The 13,955-nt window shown below is 46.5% G+C and overlaps 5 non-coding genes and 3 pseudogenes across 5 annotated transcripts; all 8 read left to right on the top strand.

Annotated features, from left to right (window-relative positions):
- Positions 1–12,211: 12,211 nt before the first annotated feature.
- On the top strand, positions 12,212–12,330 carry LOC144897307 (5S ribosomal RNA). Its single transcript, XR_013626877.1, has one exon. It is a non-coding gene; the product is annotated as a 5S ribosomal RNA (ribosomal RNA).
- A 112-nt stretch (positions 12,331–12,442) lies between these two features.
- LOC144897223 (5S ribosomal RNA) lies at positions 12,443–12,561 on the top strand. The gene has a single exon (XR_013626793.1). It is a non-coding gene; the product is annotated as a 5S ribosomal RNA (ribosomal RNA).
- A 112-nt stretch (positions 12,562–12,673) lies between these two features.
- On the top strand, positions 12,674–12,782 carry LOC144896800 (5S ribosomal RNA; annotated as a pseudogene).
- A 112-nt stretch (positions 12,783–12,894) lies between these two features.
- On the top strand, positions 12,895–13,012 carry LOC144895863 (5S ribosomal RNA). The gene has a single exon (XR_013626369.1). It is a non-coding gene; the product is annotated as a 5S ribosomal RNA (ribosomal RNA).
- Positions 13,013–13,124: 112 nt separating this feature from the next.
- LOC144896636 (5S ribosomal RNA) lies at positions 13,125–13,233 on the top strand (annotated as a pseudogene).
- A 112-nt stretch (positions 13,234–13,345) lies between these two features.
- LOC144895982 (5S ribosomal RNA) lies at positions 13,346–13,464 on the top strand. The gene has a single exon (XR_013626399.1). It is a non-coding gene; the product is annotated as a 5S ribosomal RNA (ribosomal RNA).
- A 112-nt stretch (positions 13,465–13,576) lies between these two features.
- Positions 13,577–13,694, top strand: LOC144895864 (5S ribosomal RNA). Its single transcript, XR_013626370.1, has one exon. It is a non-coding gene; the product is annotated as a 5S ribosomal RNA (ribosomal RNA).
- A 112-nt stretch (positions 13,695–13,806) lies between these two features.
- LOC144896808 (5S ribosomal RNA) lies at positions 13,807–13,915 on the top strand (annotated as a pseudogene).
- Positions 13,916–13,955: the final 40 nt, after the last annotated feature.

Raw genomic sequence — 13,955 nt, forward strand, 5'->3', positions numbered from 1 at the left:
ACGAATTACTATCAGGAAGTCAGTATGGATACAGAGCTAATATTCTACTTCCATGCCACTGATTAAAATTACGGAGGAAAACACTAACACTATAGATCAGAGGAAGTGTGCAGCCGCAGTATTCATGGATCTGACAAACACCTTTGATCCAATCAATCATGACATCCTAATAACTAAATTAGAAAGGTACGGAATAAGAGGATTAGTTCTGAACTGGGTCAAAAGCTACTTAGCTGACAGGAAGCAATACGTAAAGCTAGGAGAATACACATCTGCAAGTTCATATATTACGTGCAGAGTTCCCCAGGGGTCAATACTGGGACCAAAACTGTTCAACTTGTACATCAATGATATCTCCAAAGTTACGAAAGACTTAAAGCTGGTATTATTTGCGGATGATACCACTGCTTTTTGTTCTGGTACAGAACACAGTACAGACGAAATCATTAGAAAGGTCAGAGAAGAAATGGTCACACTAAAAAGATGGTTTGATGATAATAGATTGTCCTTGAACCTAAATAAAACTAAAATCATGCTGTTTGGTAACAGCAGAAAGGACACGCACCAGCAAATACAAATATAATGTGGACATTGAAAGGGTGAAGGAAAATACATTTCTGGGGATCACAATAGATGGAAATACGAGCTGGAAACCTCATATTACAAATATACAACATAAGGTGGCCAGAAATATTTCAGTATTGAACAAAGCAAAACTTGTTCTCAATCAGAAATCACTCCACACTCTTTATTGAATCAGAATCAGAATCAGAAAAAGGGTTTATTGCCAGGTATGATCAAACACATACGAGGAATTTGTTTTGGTATAGTAGGTGCAGACACATCTATTAAAAAAGAATGAAAAATACAAAATCTACAGAATAAACAGTATAAATATATGTACACAGTCTGTTTATTGTTTGTTATTCCGGAAGTGCAGTCTGATTGTTTTTCCTAAGAGTCCAAACTGGGCGTTAATGTAACGCATATAGTGAAAGTGTCAAAGTGGCAGGATGAGGCAGAGGTGGGGTGTGAAGAGTGTCAGGTGGGGTTCCGGGCCTTGTTGATGAGGCTGACAGCAGACGGGAAGAAACTGTTCTTGTGGCATGAGGTTTTGGTCCTGATGGACCGCAGCCTCCTGCCAGAGGGGAGCGTCTCGAAGAGTCTATGTCCGGGGTGAGAGGGATCAGCCACAATCCTTTCTGCACGCCTCAGGGTCCTGGAGGCGTGCAGATCCTGGAGGAACGGGAGATTGCAGCGAATCACCTTCTCTGCAGACCGAATGACACGCTGCAGCCTGCCTTTGTCCTTAGCAGTGGCAGCAGCGTACCAGATGGTGATGGAGGAGGTGAGGATGGACTCAATGATGGAGGTGTAGAAGTGCACCATCACTGTCTTTGGCAGGCTGAATTTCTTCAGCTGCCATAGGAAGTACATCCTCTGCTGTGCCTTCTTGATGAGGGAGCTGGTGTTCGGCTCCCACTTGAGGTCCTGGGAGATGATGGTACCCAGGAAGCGGAAGGACTCCACAATGTCAATTGTAGAGTCACAGAGGGTGATGGGGACAGGAGAGGCTGAGTTCTATTGCTCTCTGGTTCTACCATACCGTACTTATTGTGTGGAAATATGGGCTAATAACTATAAAAGCAATCTTCACTCGCTAAATGTACTGAAAAATCGGTCAGTAAGGATAATTCATAATGCCGCCTATGGAGAACATACTAACTCCTTATTTGTAAAATCACAAATACTTCAACTTGCTGATATAGTTCATCTTCAAACAGCTAAAATAATACATAAGACTAAACATAACCAATTAGCTAAAAATGTCATCCAATACTTCTCTACAAGAGAGGAGAAATATGATCTCAGGGAAGAAGTACATTTGAAACACTTCTATGCTAGGACTACGTTATGCTAGCCATAGCATTTCAGTATGTGGAATCAAACTATGGAATGGATTGAGTAAGGAAATCAAACAATGCACAACGATGAGCCAATTCAAGAAACAATACAAGCAGTTGATGTTTGCTAAATACAAGGATGAAGAGACTTGAACCAGTCATGATTTGCTACATATATCACTATATTGACACTTACTATAATAATAATATCATAAAACATTTTATTTATATAGCGCTTTTCAAAATACTCAAAGACACTTTACAGAAGAATGAAGTTGAATAAAGCAAGTAACCAGAATAGAAGACACACCAAAATACAACATTCATTGGTTGATACACAGTTAAAAGATGAGTAAAAGCGGGGCGGGGCACAGCAGTCAGATATAAAAAGTTAGACATTAAAAACAGATTTAAAAAGGTGGGTTTTGAGTTGTTTTTTGAAGGTGGGAAGGTCGGGGCAAGCACGGAGTGAATGGGGCAAAGAGTTCCCGAGAGTGGGGGTGTCATGCCTGTCATTGCCTACCCCGCCTTCACCTTGTAGACCCCGCCTCCTGCCTGATTGAGCACGGTGTTGCAATCACTGTCAGAGCGACAGGATATTAGAATAAAATGTAAATGCAATTATTATAGCGCTAGTTAATGTTGGAATAAAATGTAAATTCAATTATTATAGTGTTATAGTTATCACCCTTATGTCCGTTTGCTTGGACAATAGACAATAGTCTTGAGTGTTTTGAAGCAGGAACATTCCATGACGCTGACCAGCTACTCCCAACACCACTAATCTTGCAGGTGCCTGGGAATGCCAGCAGCAACCTTGAAGAAGTTTCATCATGCAAAATGTGCCGAGATAAGAACACATGCACAAAAAGTAATTATTCTCACATACACACACACACATAGACAACAAGTACAGTTTGTGCAACTGCTTGCTTCCCCCTCCCCTTAGAGTTGCACGACCATGTATTAGGGACCTCCTAAAGAAAATAAAAAGAGAGGAGCATGAAACTAGGAAACTAAAGCTTTGCCTGTGCCCTCTATGACATCCCCTAACGGTGAAGGCGGTGGACGGAAGTTCTCTGGGCAAAATTAATCACAGAACTCCTCCGGTCAAGATTTCATTTCCAGACAGTCACACAGAAAAACTAAGTCTCCATGTATTCTGTAACTCTGATCATGAAGTTATATTAGGGCATCCTTGGTTAAAGCAGCATAACCCCCACTTTGATGGTCAGATCGTCTCCTGGGGGCCTGGCTGTCAGGACAACTGTTTGGTGAGTGCCAAAACAGTGCTGGAACCACAAGGTCAATCTAGCCTCTGTTCCAGAGTGTTACCACGATTTAGCTGCTGTGTTCAGTAAAGTCAAGGCCAAGTCACTGCCCCCCCCCCCCCCCCCCACAACCGGGTCCACAACTGTGCTATTGACCTGTTGCCAGGAACCACACCCCCACGGGGAAGACTCTTTTCCTTGTCCCCTCCCGAACGTCGTGCTATGGAGGAATACATTCAGGAGTCACTTGCAGCAGGGATTATCAGGCCTTCCTCATCTCCGACGGGGGGCTGGTTTCTTCTTCGTCGAGAAAAAAGACAAATACCTTCGGCCATGCATAGACTACAGAGGACTTAACGACATCTCCATCAAGAACCGGTATCCCCTGCCTATCATTGCCACCGCCACTGAGCTCCTGGAAGGAGCTAAGATTTTCACCAAGCTGGATTGCGTAACGCTTATCATCTTGTCAGGATACGAGAGGGTAACGAGTGGAAGACGGCCTTCAACACCCCAACCGGACATTATGAGTACTTGGTGATGCCCTTTGGACTGACCAATGCCCCAGCAGTGTTTCAGGGCCTTGTCAACGATGTTTTGAGGGACATGTTAAATATTTTTGTGTTTGTTTATCTTGATGACATTCTGATTTTTTCTCGCGATGAATCTGCTAATGTGCAGCATGTCAGGAAGGTGCTGCAAAGACTCCTGGACAACCACCTATTTGTTAAGGCTGAAAAATGTGACTTTCACCTGTCTTCTGTATCATTTTTAGCGTTTATTCTATCCGAGGGGAAGGTGAGGATGGATCCAGGAAAAGTCTCCGCTGTTGCAGAGTGGCCCACACCTTCGTCTCGTAAAGATGTTCAAAGATTTCTGGGATTTGCAATTTTTTATCGTAAATATATCACAAACTTTAGCTCGGTAGCCTCTCCTCTCCATGCTCTCACATCTCCTTACAAACCATTTCACTGGACTTCTGAGTGTGAGAAAGCTTTTGTGAAGCTTAAGGATAGTTTCACCAAAGCCCCAGTGCTTGCCATCCCGATCCCCATCTGCAGTTTGTGGTTGAAGTGGATGCGTCAGATATTGGAGTCGGAGCCGTCCTGTCCCAGATCGGTACTAAGGACGGTAAACTGCATCCATGTGCCTTTCTGTCAAAAAAAAAATTGTCTTCAGCAGAGTGCAATTACTACATTGGGGATTGTGAATTATTGGCAGTCAAGACGGCTCTCGAAGAATGGAGACACTGGCTGGAGGGGTTTACGCTGCCGTTTCAGGTATGGACTGACCACAAGAATCTGGAGTATCTCAAATCCGCCAAGAGATTAAACTCTCGACAGGCTAGGTGGTCATTGTTCTGCAGCTGTTTCAATTTTACCTTGTCATACCGTCCTGGTTCCAAGAACACCAAGCCTGATGTTTTGTCCCGTATTTTTTTCCCATCGGTAAAGGAACCTGAGGTCACAACCATCCTACCTAACTCATGTTTTGTCTCTGCCGTGCAGTGGCAATAGAAGATAAGGTCAGGGAGGCAGGACTTGAAGTGCCTCAGCCCCCAAACTGCCCTCCAGATAATTTATTTGTTGTGGAAGCTATGAGGGGTCCAGTCATTCATTGGGCTCATACCAATAAGACCTCATGCCACCTGGGGGTGAAAAAGTCCCGCAGGACAAAGTGTCTGATCGTGGTCCTCAATTTGTCTCCTTGTTTTGGAAGGAATTTTGTGTCTTGCTGGGATCCACAGTCAGTCTCTTGTCTGGATTTCACCCCCAGTCTAATGGACAGGCAGAGAGGATCAACCAAGTGCTCGAGACAAAGTTGCAGTACCTCACCTCTCAAAACCCCTCTTCTTGGGCTAAACAACTCTTGTGGGTGTAGTTGGCCCACAACACCTTGCCTAGTGCATCGACCGGTATGTCTCCGCATCATGTGGTATTTGGTCACCAACCCTCCTTGTTACCCTCGCTCGTCAAGGATTCCGTTGTGCCCTCTGCCTTGGCCTTGGTGGGGCGAATCAGGAGAGTTTGGCAGAGGGCTCGCAAGAACCTTCAAAGGCAGTCTGATTGTCACAATCTGCATCGCCTCCAGTGTGACAGTTTTGTTTTTCACGTTGTTTGCCTTAGTTCCTGCTTTCATGCTCTTATTTTGTAGTATTTCCTCTGTTGGTCTGTTCTGTGTCCCGTCACTTTTATTTTCCCCTTCTACGCGCACCTGTTCCTAATTTGATTGTCTTATTTAGTTCAGCCGGGTGTGTTTGCCTTTTGTTGGTGCATTGTTTGTTATTTGCAACATGTCATATGCCAGTGCTGCATTTGCCGAATTTCAAGAATAAAAGCTAAGCTTTTTCCTGCACCTTTCGCTTCAACTCTGCATCCTGGGGTCACATCGCAACACCTGCATGCCGAACCGTGACAGAATGCACCAACCAAATGACGACCTCGCGGAGATGGACTTTTGGACCTTGCAGGTTTTCAATCTGCGATCATGCTTTAGAGTGCCGGCCTGCGACCAAGCACAAGAAGGCTCCCACTCCATGCAAGCACGTCGATCTCCCGCCGCCCTCTTCCGGATTCCCGTTGCCTTCGGTGCAACACGAAGAGGAGTACGGCACACTTTCCCCTCCTGTGCCCGAACCACGCAGCCCAAGGGATTCCCAAACCCCGGCTCTCGTGCCAAGCTGCGTGGCGCCACAGATTCATCCAGTGCCAAAGCCACGCAGCTTCAAGGTTTCCCAAAACCCGGCTCGCGTGCCATGCTGCATGACACCCCGGATTCCTCCTGTCCCAAAGCCACGCAGCTTCAAGGTTTCCCAAAACCCGGCTCCCGTGCCATGCTGCGTGACGCCCCGGATTCTTCCTGTCCCAAAGCCACGCAGCCTCAAGGGTTCCCAAACCCCGGCTCCCGCGCCAAGCTGCATGATGGCCCAGATCCCTCCTGTCCCAAAGCCACGCAGCCTCAAGGGTTCACAAACCCCGGCTCCTGTGCCAAGCTACGTGACGGCCCAGATCCCTCCTGTCCCAAAGCCGCGCAGCTTCAAGGTTCCCCAAAGCCCGGCTCCTGTGTCAAGCTGCGTGACTCCCCGGATTCCTCCTGTGCCCAAGCCGCGCAGCGCCAAGCCCCAGCATCCCCTGGCTCTCGTGTCCAGCGGCTTGATGCTCCAGACCCCTCCAGAGCCCAAACCCCGCCTGCGGTCCCTTGTAGACCTGGTCTGGGCAGCAGAGCAGGCGGAACTCAAGACCCTCCTCCAGGTCCCCCTCCTCCCGTCCCTGGTTCCACGTCCAGTGGCATCTGGCGTCTGGAATCTGCCTTCGGAAGGGGGGGCTAGTACGACCAGCCATGCCTTGGAGGACGCACGTCACATCCCGTCCGTGGAGTGTGGGGATGATGCCCTCTGCTGGTCGCCCAAGGAGGAACAGCCTGCCAGACCGCCAGCGCAACCGTTTTTTCCGGCTAACCGGGATGTGCTTCCCGGTACGTTTCCTCTGGACCAAGACTCACATTGCTGTTCCTCTGCTCCACAGTCAAGATCCAGGACTCGCTCCTCCTCCACCGGCGTCACCGATACGATGGCAGGACGCCACGCCTCCTCCTCCGGGGTCACCGATACCGCGGCGGGATGCCACGCCGCCGCTTCCTCCGGCATCACCCCTTCAGCGACGGGCCGGTCACCCCGGCCAGGGCCACCATCCTGGCCGCCCTCCAGAGGGACCCATCCACGGACTCTGTTGGGCCTGCCGTTTTGGGAGACCCCCAGAGGGGTCCCGCCTCCGTCGGCCCACTCACTATTCAGGCCGCCCTCCAGGGTGGTCCTGCCACCTCCACCGGCCTAGTCCTTTTCCCTGCGTCTTGTGGGCACCCTGCTGGCTCTGCAAGGCTTGTCGTCCTGGCCGATCTCCCTTCCCTTTTCGTTTGCGGACTCTTTAGGACGTCTGGGATCTGTCCATGACGGGGGGGGGGGGGGGTACTGTCACAATGTGCATCGCCTCCGGTGTGACAGTTTTGTTTTTCACGTTGTTTGCCTTAGTTCCTGCTTTCATGCTCTTATTTTGTCGTATTTCCTCTGTTGGTCTGTTCTGTGTCCCGTCACTTTTACTTTCCCCTTCTACGCGCACCTGTTCCTAATTTGATTGTTTTATTTAGTTCAGCCGGGTGCGTTTGCCTTTTGTTGGTGCATTGTTTGTTATTTGCAATGTGTCGTATGCCAGTGCTGCATTCGCCGAATTTCAAGAATATAAGCTAAGCTTTTATTCTTGCAATTCGGCAACACCTGCATGCAACACCTGCATGCCGAACCGTGACACTGATATCTACAAGGGGGCGGCGGACCATAAAGGAATTCCTGCTCCTGCCTATACGGTGGGCCAAAGAGTTTGGTTATCCTCCAAGACCTTTCCTCTGAGAGTGGAGTCTAAGAAGCTTGCCCCCAGGTTCGTGTCTCAGTTCGTCTAAAACTACCTAGGTCCATGCGAACCCACCCAGACCCCAGACGGTGAGACTCGGCCCCCACCTAGTATGGAAGCTGCACTGAGGCGGACAGAGGGAGGCTCCAGAGGACAGTCAAGGCAGCACAGTGAATCATCGGCTGCCCTCTCCCCTCCCTGACGGACATCTACTCCACCCGGTGCCTCAGCAGAGCTTGCAACATCATCAAGGACAATTTACATCCCGGTGCTCAGCTGTTTGACCTGCTGCCCTCTGGCAGACGCTACAGGTGCATCAAGGCAAAAACAAGCAGACTGAGAAACAGCTTCTTCCCAAGAGCCATCACCACCCTGAACTCAGACATACAACGTACCTGGTCATTAGCATAATGTAAATGTGCAATATTTCCATCACTGCCTCTGTTACTATCTCAATCATATTTATTTGTTTAACAACCATTACAATACACTCATATGTAACTTTACTCATCTGTACACACCAGTCATTATTTGCACTATGACCCATTGATCATTGCACTAAAATTAATATATCTGCTCCTGCATATGCTCCTGTGCAATACTATGTGTATATTATCTTGTTAAATTGTCTTTTTACTCTACTTTATATACTTTTTTTGTTTTTTAAACTTGACTACTGCACTGAAAAGAGAAGCTCTCCAATTTCGTTGTACATCTTGTATAATGACAATAAAGGTCATTCCATTCCATTCCTTTCATGTAAGTCAGATCAAGCCTGCGAAAACCAGCACCCTGGTCCCACCAGCCAGCCACCCGCCGCCCGCCCGAATCATTGATGGAGGTCCTGTTTACACAGTCAGGAAACTGCTGGCTTCTTGACGGCGGGGCCGAGGTTGGCAATATCTCGTTGACTGGGAGGGGTATGGACCTGAGGAACGCCAATGGGTAGGCACCCTCCCGGTTCATTTTGGATCCCTCCCTCATCAAAGACTTTCACTTGGGTCACCCTGAGGTTCCTGGGCCGTCAGGAGCCGGCCGTTGAGGGAAGGGTTCTGTCATGCCTGTCATTGCCTACCCCGCCTTCACCTTGGAGACCCCGCCTCCTGCCTGATTGGGTTCAAGTGTCCCTCATCACATGATTTCCGGCCTACTATTTATTGCCTCAGATTCCTCCTGTCTGGTGCAAGTTTGTTGTACTCTCATGTCTCGTTCTAGCATTCCTTGTTACCGCCTCGCCTGGTTTTCGACCCTTGCCTGCCTTTCGACCCCTCCTTCTGCCTGTCGCTCTTGGATACCTTTGCCTTATTGGACTGACTTACTGTGTACCGACCCTCACCCTCGTGTAGAACCTTACCTCGTGTAGTGCCTGCCAAATCTGCCTTTGGGTCCTCCTTCCCACGTCCTGCCTTGACACAGCAACTGTTATGTAATCTATACAATGTGGTATACAACTTGCTTTCTGGTACTCACAATTCCCTTTCATATTTACTCATAAGATTGTTTATAAGTACTTGTTTAAACCTATTTAGTGTATCACAAGTTTTCATCTGTAAATCTAAATCATTCCATATATGTACTCCTTTGATTGACATACACCTCTGCTTTACATTTGTTCGTACCTTCCCTTTTGCAAACACACTCATTCCTCTTTGCTCATATTGACGAGCATGTTTTTATTTACCTTAAGCATCATTTGTGCAGTTTTGAATTCAATTAAATTGTAAAATTTTACAATTTGTGAATTAAAAAAAGTTTACTTGTTTGTGCTTAGTAAACAGCTTGATTGATTATCCTTATTATTATCCATATTACTCTCTTTTGCATCATGTAAATTGGTTTTGCGATGGTTTTGTAGGTGTGTCCTCATATTTCAATGCCATAAAAAATATATGGCTCAATAAAAGTTCGTTATAATAATTGTAGAGAATGTTTATTGAGGATGTACTTTACTGTATGTAGTATTCCAATTACTTTCGATATTTTGTTTTTATATGGTTTATATGTGATTTCCAGCTTAGTTTGTCATCTAAAATAATTCCTCAAAATTTGCTTTCCTTTACTAGTTCAATTTCAGTATTCTCTATTTTAATTTGTGTTTGTTTTATTTTTTTATGGTTTCCAATATAATATATTTGGTTGTATGTAGGTTTAGTGAAAATTTATTTGATGCAAGACATCTTTTTATGGTTCCAAGCTCCCTCTGCACTGTAACCAGGAGATGTTTTAAATCCTTACCAGTGCATAATACATTTGTGTTATCGACAAACAAAACAAAATGTAACAATTTAGATTTATTACAGATGGCGTTAATATATATATATATATATATATATATATATATATATATATATATATATATATATATATATATATATATATATATATAAATAATTTAGAACCCAACACAGAGCCTTGTGGTACCCCACATGTCACATTCAGTAGATCAGATTTATTATCATTTAGTTGCACATATTGTTGTCTATTATTTAAATAATCTTGTAACCACCTTAGTGCTATACCTCTGATCCCATATCTTTCCAGCTTCTTTATTAATAAGTTGTGGTCAATCGTATCAAATGCTTTATGTAAGTCCATAAAAATACCTATTGCATATTCCTTATTATCTATTGCTGTCGCTATTTTTTCTGTGAGTTCCATGACTGCTAATGTAGTAGTGTTAGAATAAAATGTAAATGCAAGTATTATTTTGTTAGTTATCACCCTTATATCCATTTGCTTAGACAATAGAAAGTGTTTGAATGTGCTGAAGAAGGAATGTTCCCGTGACCCTGATCAGAGACCCCCAAGTCCTGGAGGTGCCTGGATGTGCCAACAGCAACCCTGCAGATGCTCATGTTAATCCTGCAAGTAATTGCTCTCACATACACACACACATAGACAAACAAATACAGAATAAGAATAAGAAGAGAATAAAGAGAATAAGAATAAGAGAATAAAAAGAGAGGAGTGTGAACTGCATATTCAGAGTGGAGCGGCATGTCACTGGGTATGTGGTTTCACTCTCCTCGCTGCGAGAAACTTTGAATATTGTTGTCTGTCTCTTCTGTATTTCTGTATTTAAGTGTTTTTACAAGTGTCACAGGAGTTTGAACCTGACATTTACTTGGTCCTTCGAGCCGGATCCCAAGATACCTAAGGAGTCCAGTTGTGGAGCGGACAAGACTGAAAGACCGTGACCACGGCAGACAAAACCCTTTGATGGGCTGTCTTCTCAGCTCAACAACTGGAAGCTGAAGGTTGACGGGATACCGACGGTAGAGAAGACAACACACAATAGGACACTTTTGATCAGAGTGTGAGTAAAAAGGTGCCGTCTGTCAGGTTCAAACTCCTGTGACACTTGTAAAAACACTTAAATACAGAAATACAGAAGAGAAAGACAACAATATTCTAAGTTGCTCGCAGCGAGGAGAGTGAAACCACATACCCAGTGACATGCCGCTCCACTCTGAATATGCAGTTCACACTCCTCTCCTTTTATTCTCTTTCAGGGGTCCCTACTACATGGTCGTGCAACTCTAAGGGGGGGTGGAGAAGGCAGTTGCACGAGCTGTATTTGTTTGTCTATGTGTGTGTGTGTATGTGAGAGCAATTACTTGTAATGTTTTATTAGTTCTTATCTTGACACATTCTTGCAGGATTAACATGAACATCTGCTGGGTCGCTGTTGGCGCATCCAGGCACCTCCAGGACCTGGGGGTCTCTGATTAGGGTCACGGGAACATTTCTTCCTCAGCACATTCAAACACTTTCTATTGTCTAAGCAAATGGATATAAGGGTGATAACTAACAAAATAATACTTGTATCTACATTTTATTCTAACATTTCCCTCCTGTTTATCACGCTTTTATCTGTTTGCAGTCCCTCCTAGGCTCTCCTCTCGGTTTTTCCCTCGCTCTATTGTCAGAAAATATGCTTACATTTAAACAGAAGTGTTCTCGTCATCTGAGTCAAAGTCCAAGTCAGAAACAAGTCAGGAGCATATCTATAATGGCTGTCCTAGTCATCGTCACTGTCATCGCTGCCACCTGCCACCAGTAGGGGGTACATTTCATTTACCTTGTTGTCATTAGTGCCATGGTTAAATCCACAGTTCATGTGATTCTAACCTTCAAGATAGGGATACAACATCCACATAAGGCACACAAAAGAAGGGCAACAGCGAGTGCATTAAGCATGGACATCACGTAAGGGGACCATTGTCCCCAAAATGCTCTCCACCAGTCACCAAACATCTTTGTGTCAACACCAGAGTTCTTCATCTTGGTGTTTATCGCCTCTAAACCAGAGATCGCACGCATCAGCCTTCCTGTGGAATCTGTATTGTTGGGGATGGACATGCAACATTGGTCGCCAAACATGGCGTACACTCCTTGCTGATGTGCCAGCAGTCCATCCAAGGCGATGCGATTCTGGAAGGCCATGAGTGACGTGGCATGGACTTGTTCTCCAATTGCTGTGAGTCCGGCCTCGGTGTAGTTCCCAAGCTTCTGTAAGCTTTTTATGGTTTCTGCTCTTGCCTGACAGCAGAGGGCGCTGTTTGACACTTTTTGCTGGAGTCTAGTTTGGCCTGCGTCGCCTTCAAATAGGATCTTTTCAGTTGACCTGGCAGCTTACGGCCATACTACCCTGAAAACGCCCGATCTCGTCTGATCTCGGAAGCTAAGCAGGGGCGGGCCTGGTTAGTACTTGGATGGGAGACCGCCTGGGAATACCAGGTGCTGTAAGCTTTTTATGGTTTCTGCTCTTGCCTGACAGCAGAGGGCGCTGTTTGACACTTTTTGCTGGAGTCTAGTTTGGCCTGCGTCACCTTCAAATAGGATCTTTTCAGTTGACCTGGCAGCTTACGGCCATACTACCCTGAAAACGCCCGATCTCGTCTGATCTCAGAAGCTAAGCAGGGGCGGGCCTGGTTAGTACTTTGATGGGAGACCGCCTGGGAATACCAGGTGCTGTAAGCTTTTTATGGTTTCTGCTCTTGCCTGACAGCAGAGGGCGCTGTTTGACACTTTTTGCTGGAGTCTAGTTTGGCCTGCGTCGCCTTCAAATAGGATCTTTTCAGTTGACCTGGCAGCTTACGGCCATACTACCCTGAAAACGCCCGATCTCGGAAGTTACGAAGGGGCGGGCCTGGTTAGTACTTGGATGGGAGACCGCCTGGGAATATCACGTACTGTAAGCTTTTAATGGTTTCTGTTCTTGCCTGACAGCAGAGGGCGCTGTTTGGCACTTTTTGCTGGAGTCTAGTTTGGCCTGCGTCGCCTTCAAATAGGATCTTTTCAGTTGACCTGGCAGCTTACGGCCATACTACCCTGAAAACGCCTGATCACGTCTGATCTCGGAAGCGAAGCAGGGGCGGGCCTGGTTAGTACTTGGATGGGAGACCGCCTGGAATGCCAGGTGCTGTAAGCTTTTTATGGTTTCTGCTCTTGCCTGACAGCACAGGGTGCTGTTTGACACTTTTTGCTGGAGTCTAGTTTGGCCTGCGTCGCCTTCAAATAGGATCTTTTCAGTTGACCTGGCAGCTTACGGCCATACTACCCTGAAAACGCCCGATCTCGGAAGTTACGAAGGGGCGGGCCTGGTTAGTACTTGGATGGGAGACCGCCTGGGAATACCACGTGCTGTAAGCTTTTAATGGTTTCTGCTCTTGCCTGACAGCAGAGGGCGCTGTTTGACACTTTTTGCTGGAGTCTAGTTTGGCCTGCGTCGCCTTCAAATAGGATCTTTTCAGTTGACCTGGCAGCTTACGGCCATACTACCCTGAAAACACCCGATCTCGTCCGATCTCGGAAGCTAAGCAGGGGCGGGCCTGGTTAGTACTTGAATGGGAAACCGCCTGGGAATACCAGGTGCTGTAAGCTTTTTATGGTTTCTGCTCTTGCCTGACAGCAGAGGGCGCTGTTTGACACTTTTTGCTGGAGTCTAGTTTGGCCTGCGTCGCCTTCAAATAGGATCTTTTCAGTTGACCTGGCAGCTTACGGCCATACTACCCTGAAAACGCCTGATCACGTCTGATCTCGGAAGCGAAGCAGGGGCGGGCCTGGTTAGTACTTGGATGGGAGACCGCCTGGAATGCCAGGTGCTGTAAGCTTTTTATGGTTTCTGCTCTTGCCTGACAGCAGAGGGCGCTGTTTGACACTTTTTGCTGGAGTCTAGTTTGGCCTGCGTCGCCTTCAAATAGGATCTTTTCAGTTGACCTGGCAGCTTACGGCCATACTACCCTGAAAATGTCCGATCTCAGAAGCAATGCAGGGGCGGGCCTGGTTAGTACTTTGATGGGAGACCGCCTGGGAATACCAGGTGCTGTAAGCTTTTTATGGTTTCTGCTCTTGCCTGACAGCAGAGGGCGCTG

This window comes from Doryrhamphus excisus, unplaced genomic scaffold (genome assembly GCF_037039965.1).
Source record: "Doryrhamphus excisus strain RoL-2023G ecotype Guam unplaced genomic scaffold, RoL_Dexc_Guam_v1.1 HiC_scaffold_24, whole genome shotgun sequence".
Lineage (NCBI taxonomy): Eukaryota > Metazoa > Chordata > Actinopteri > Syngnathiformes > Syngnathidae > Doryrhamphus > Doryrhamphus excisus.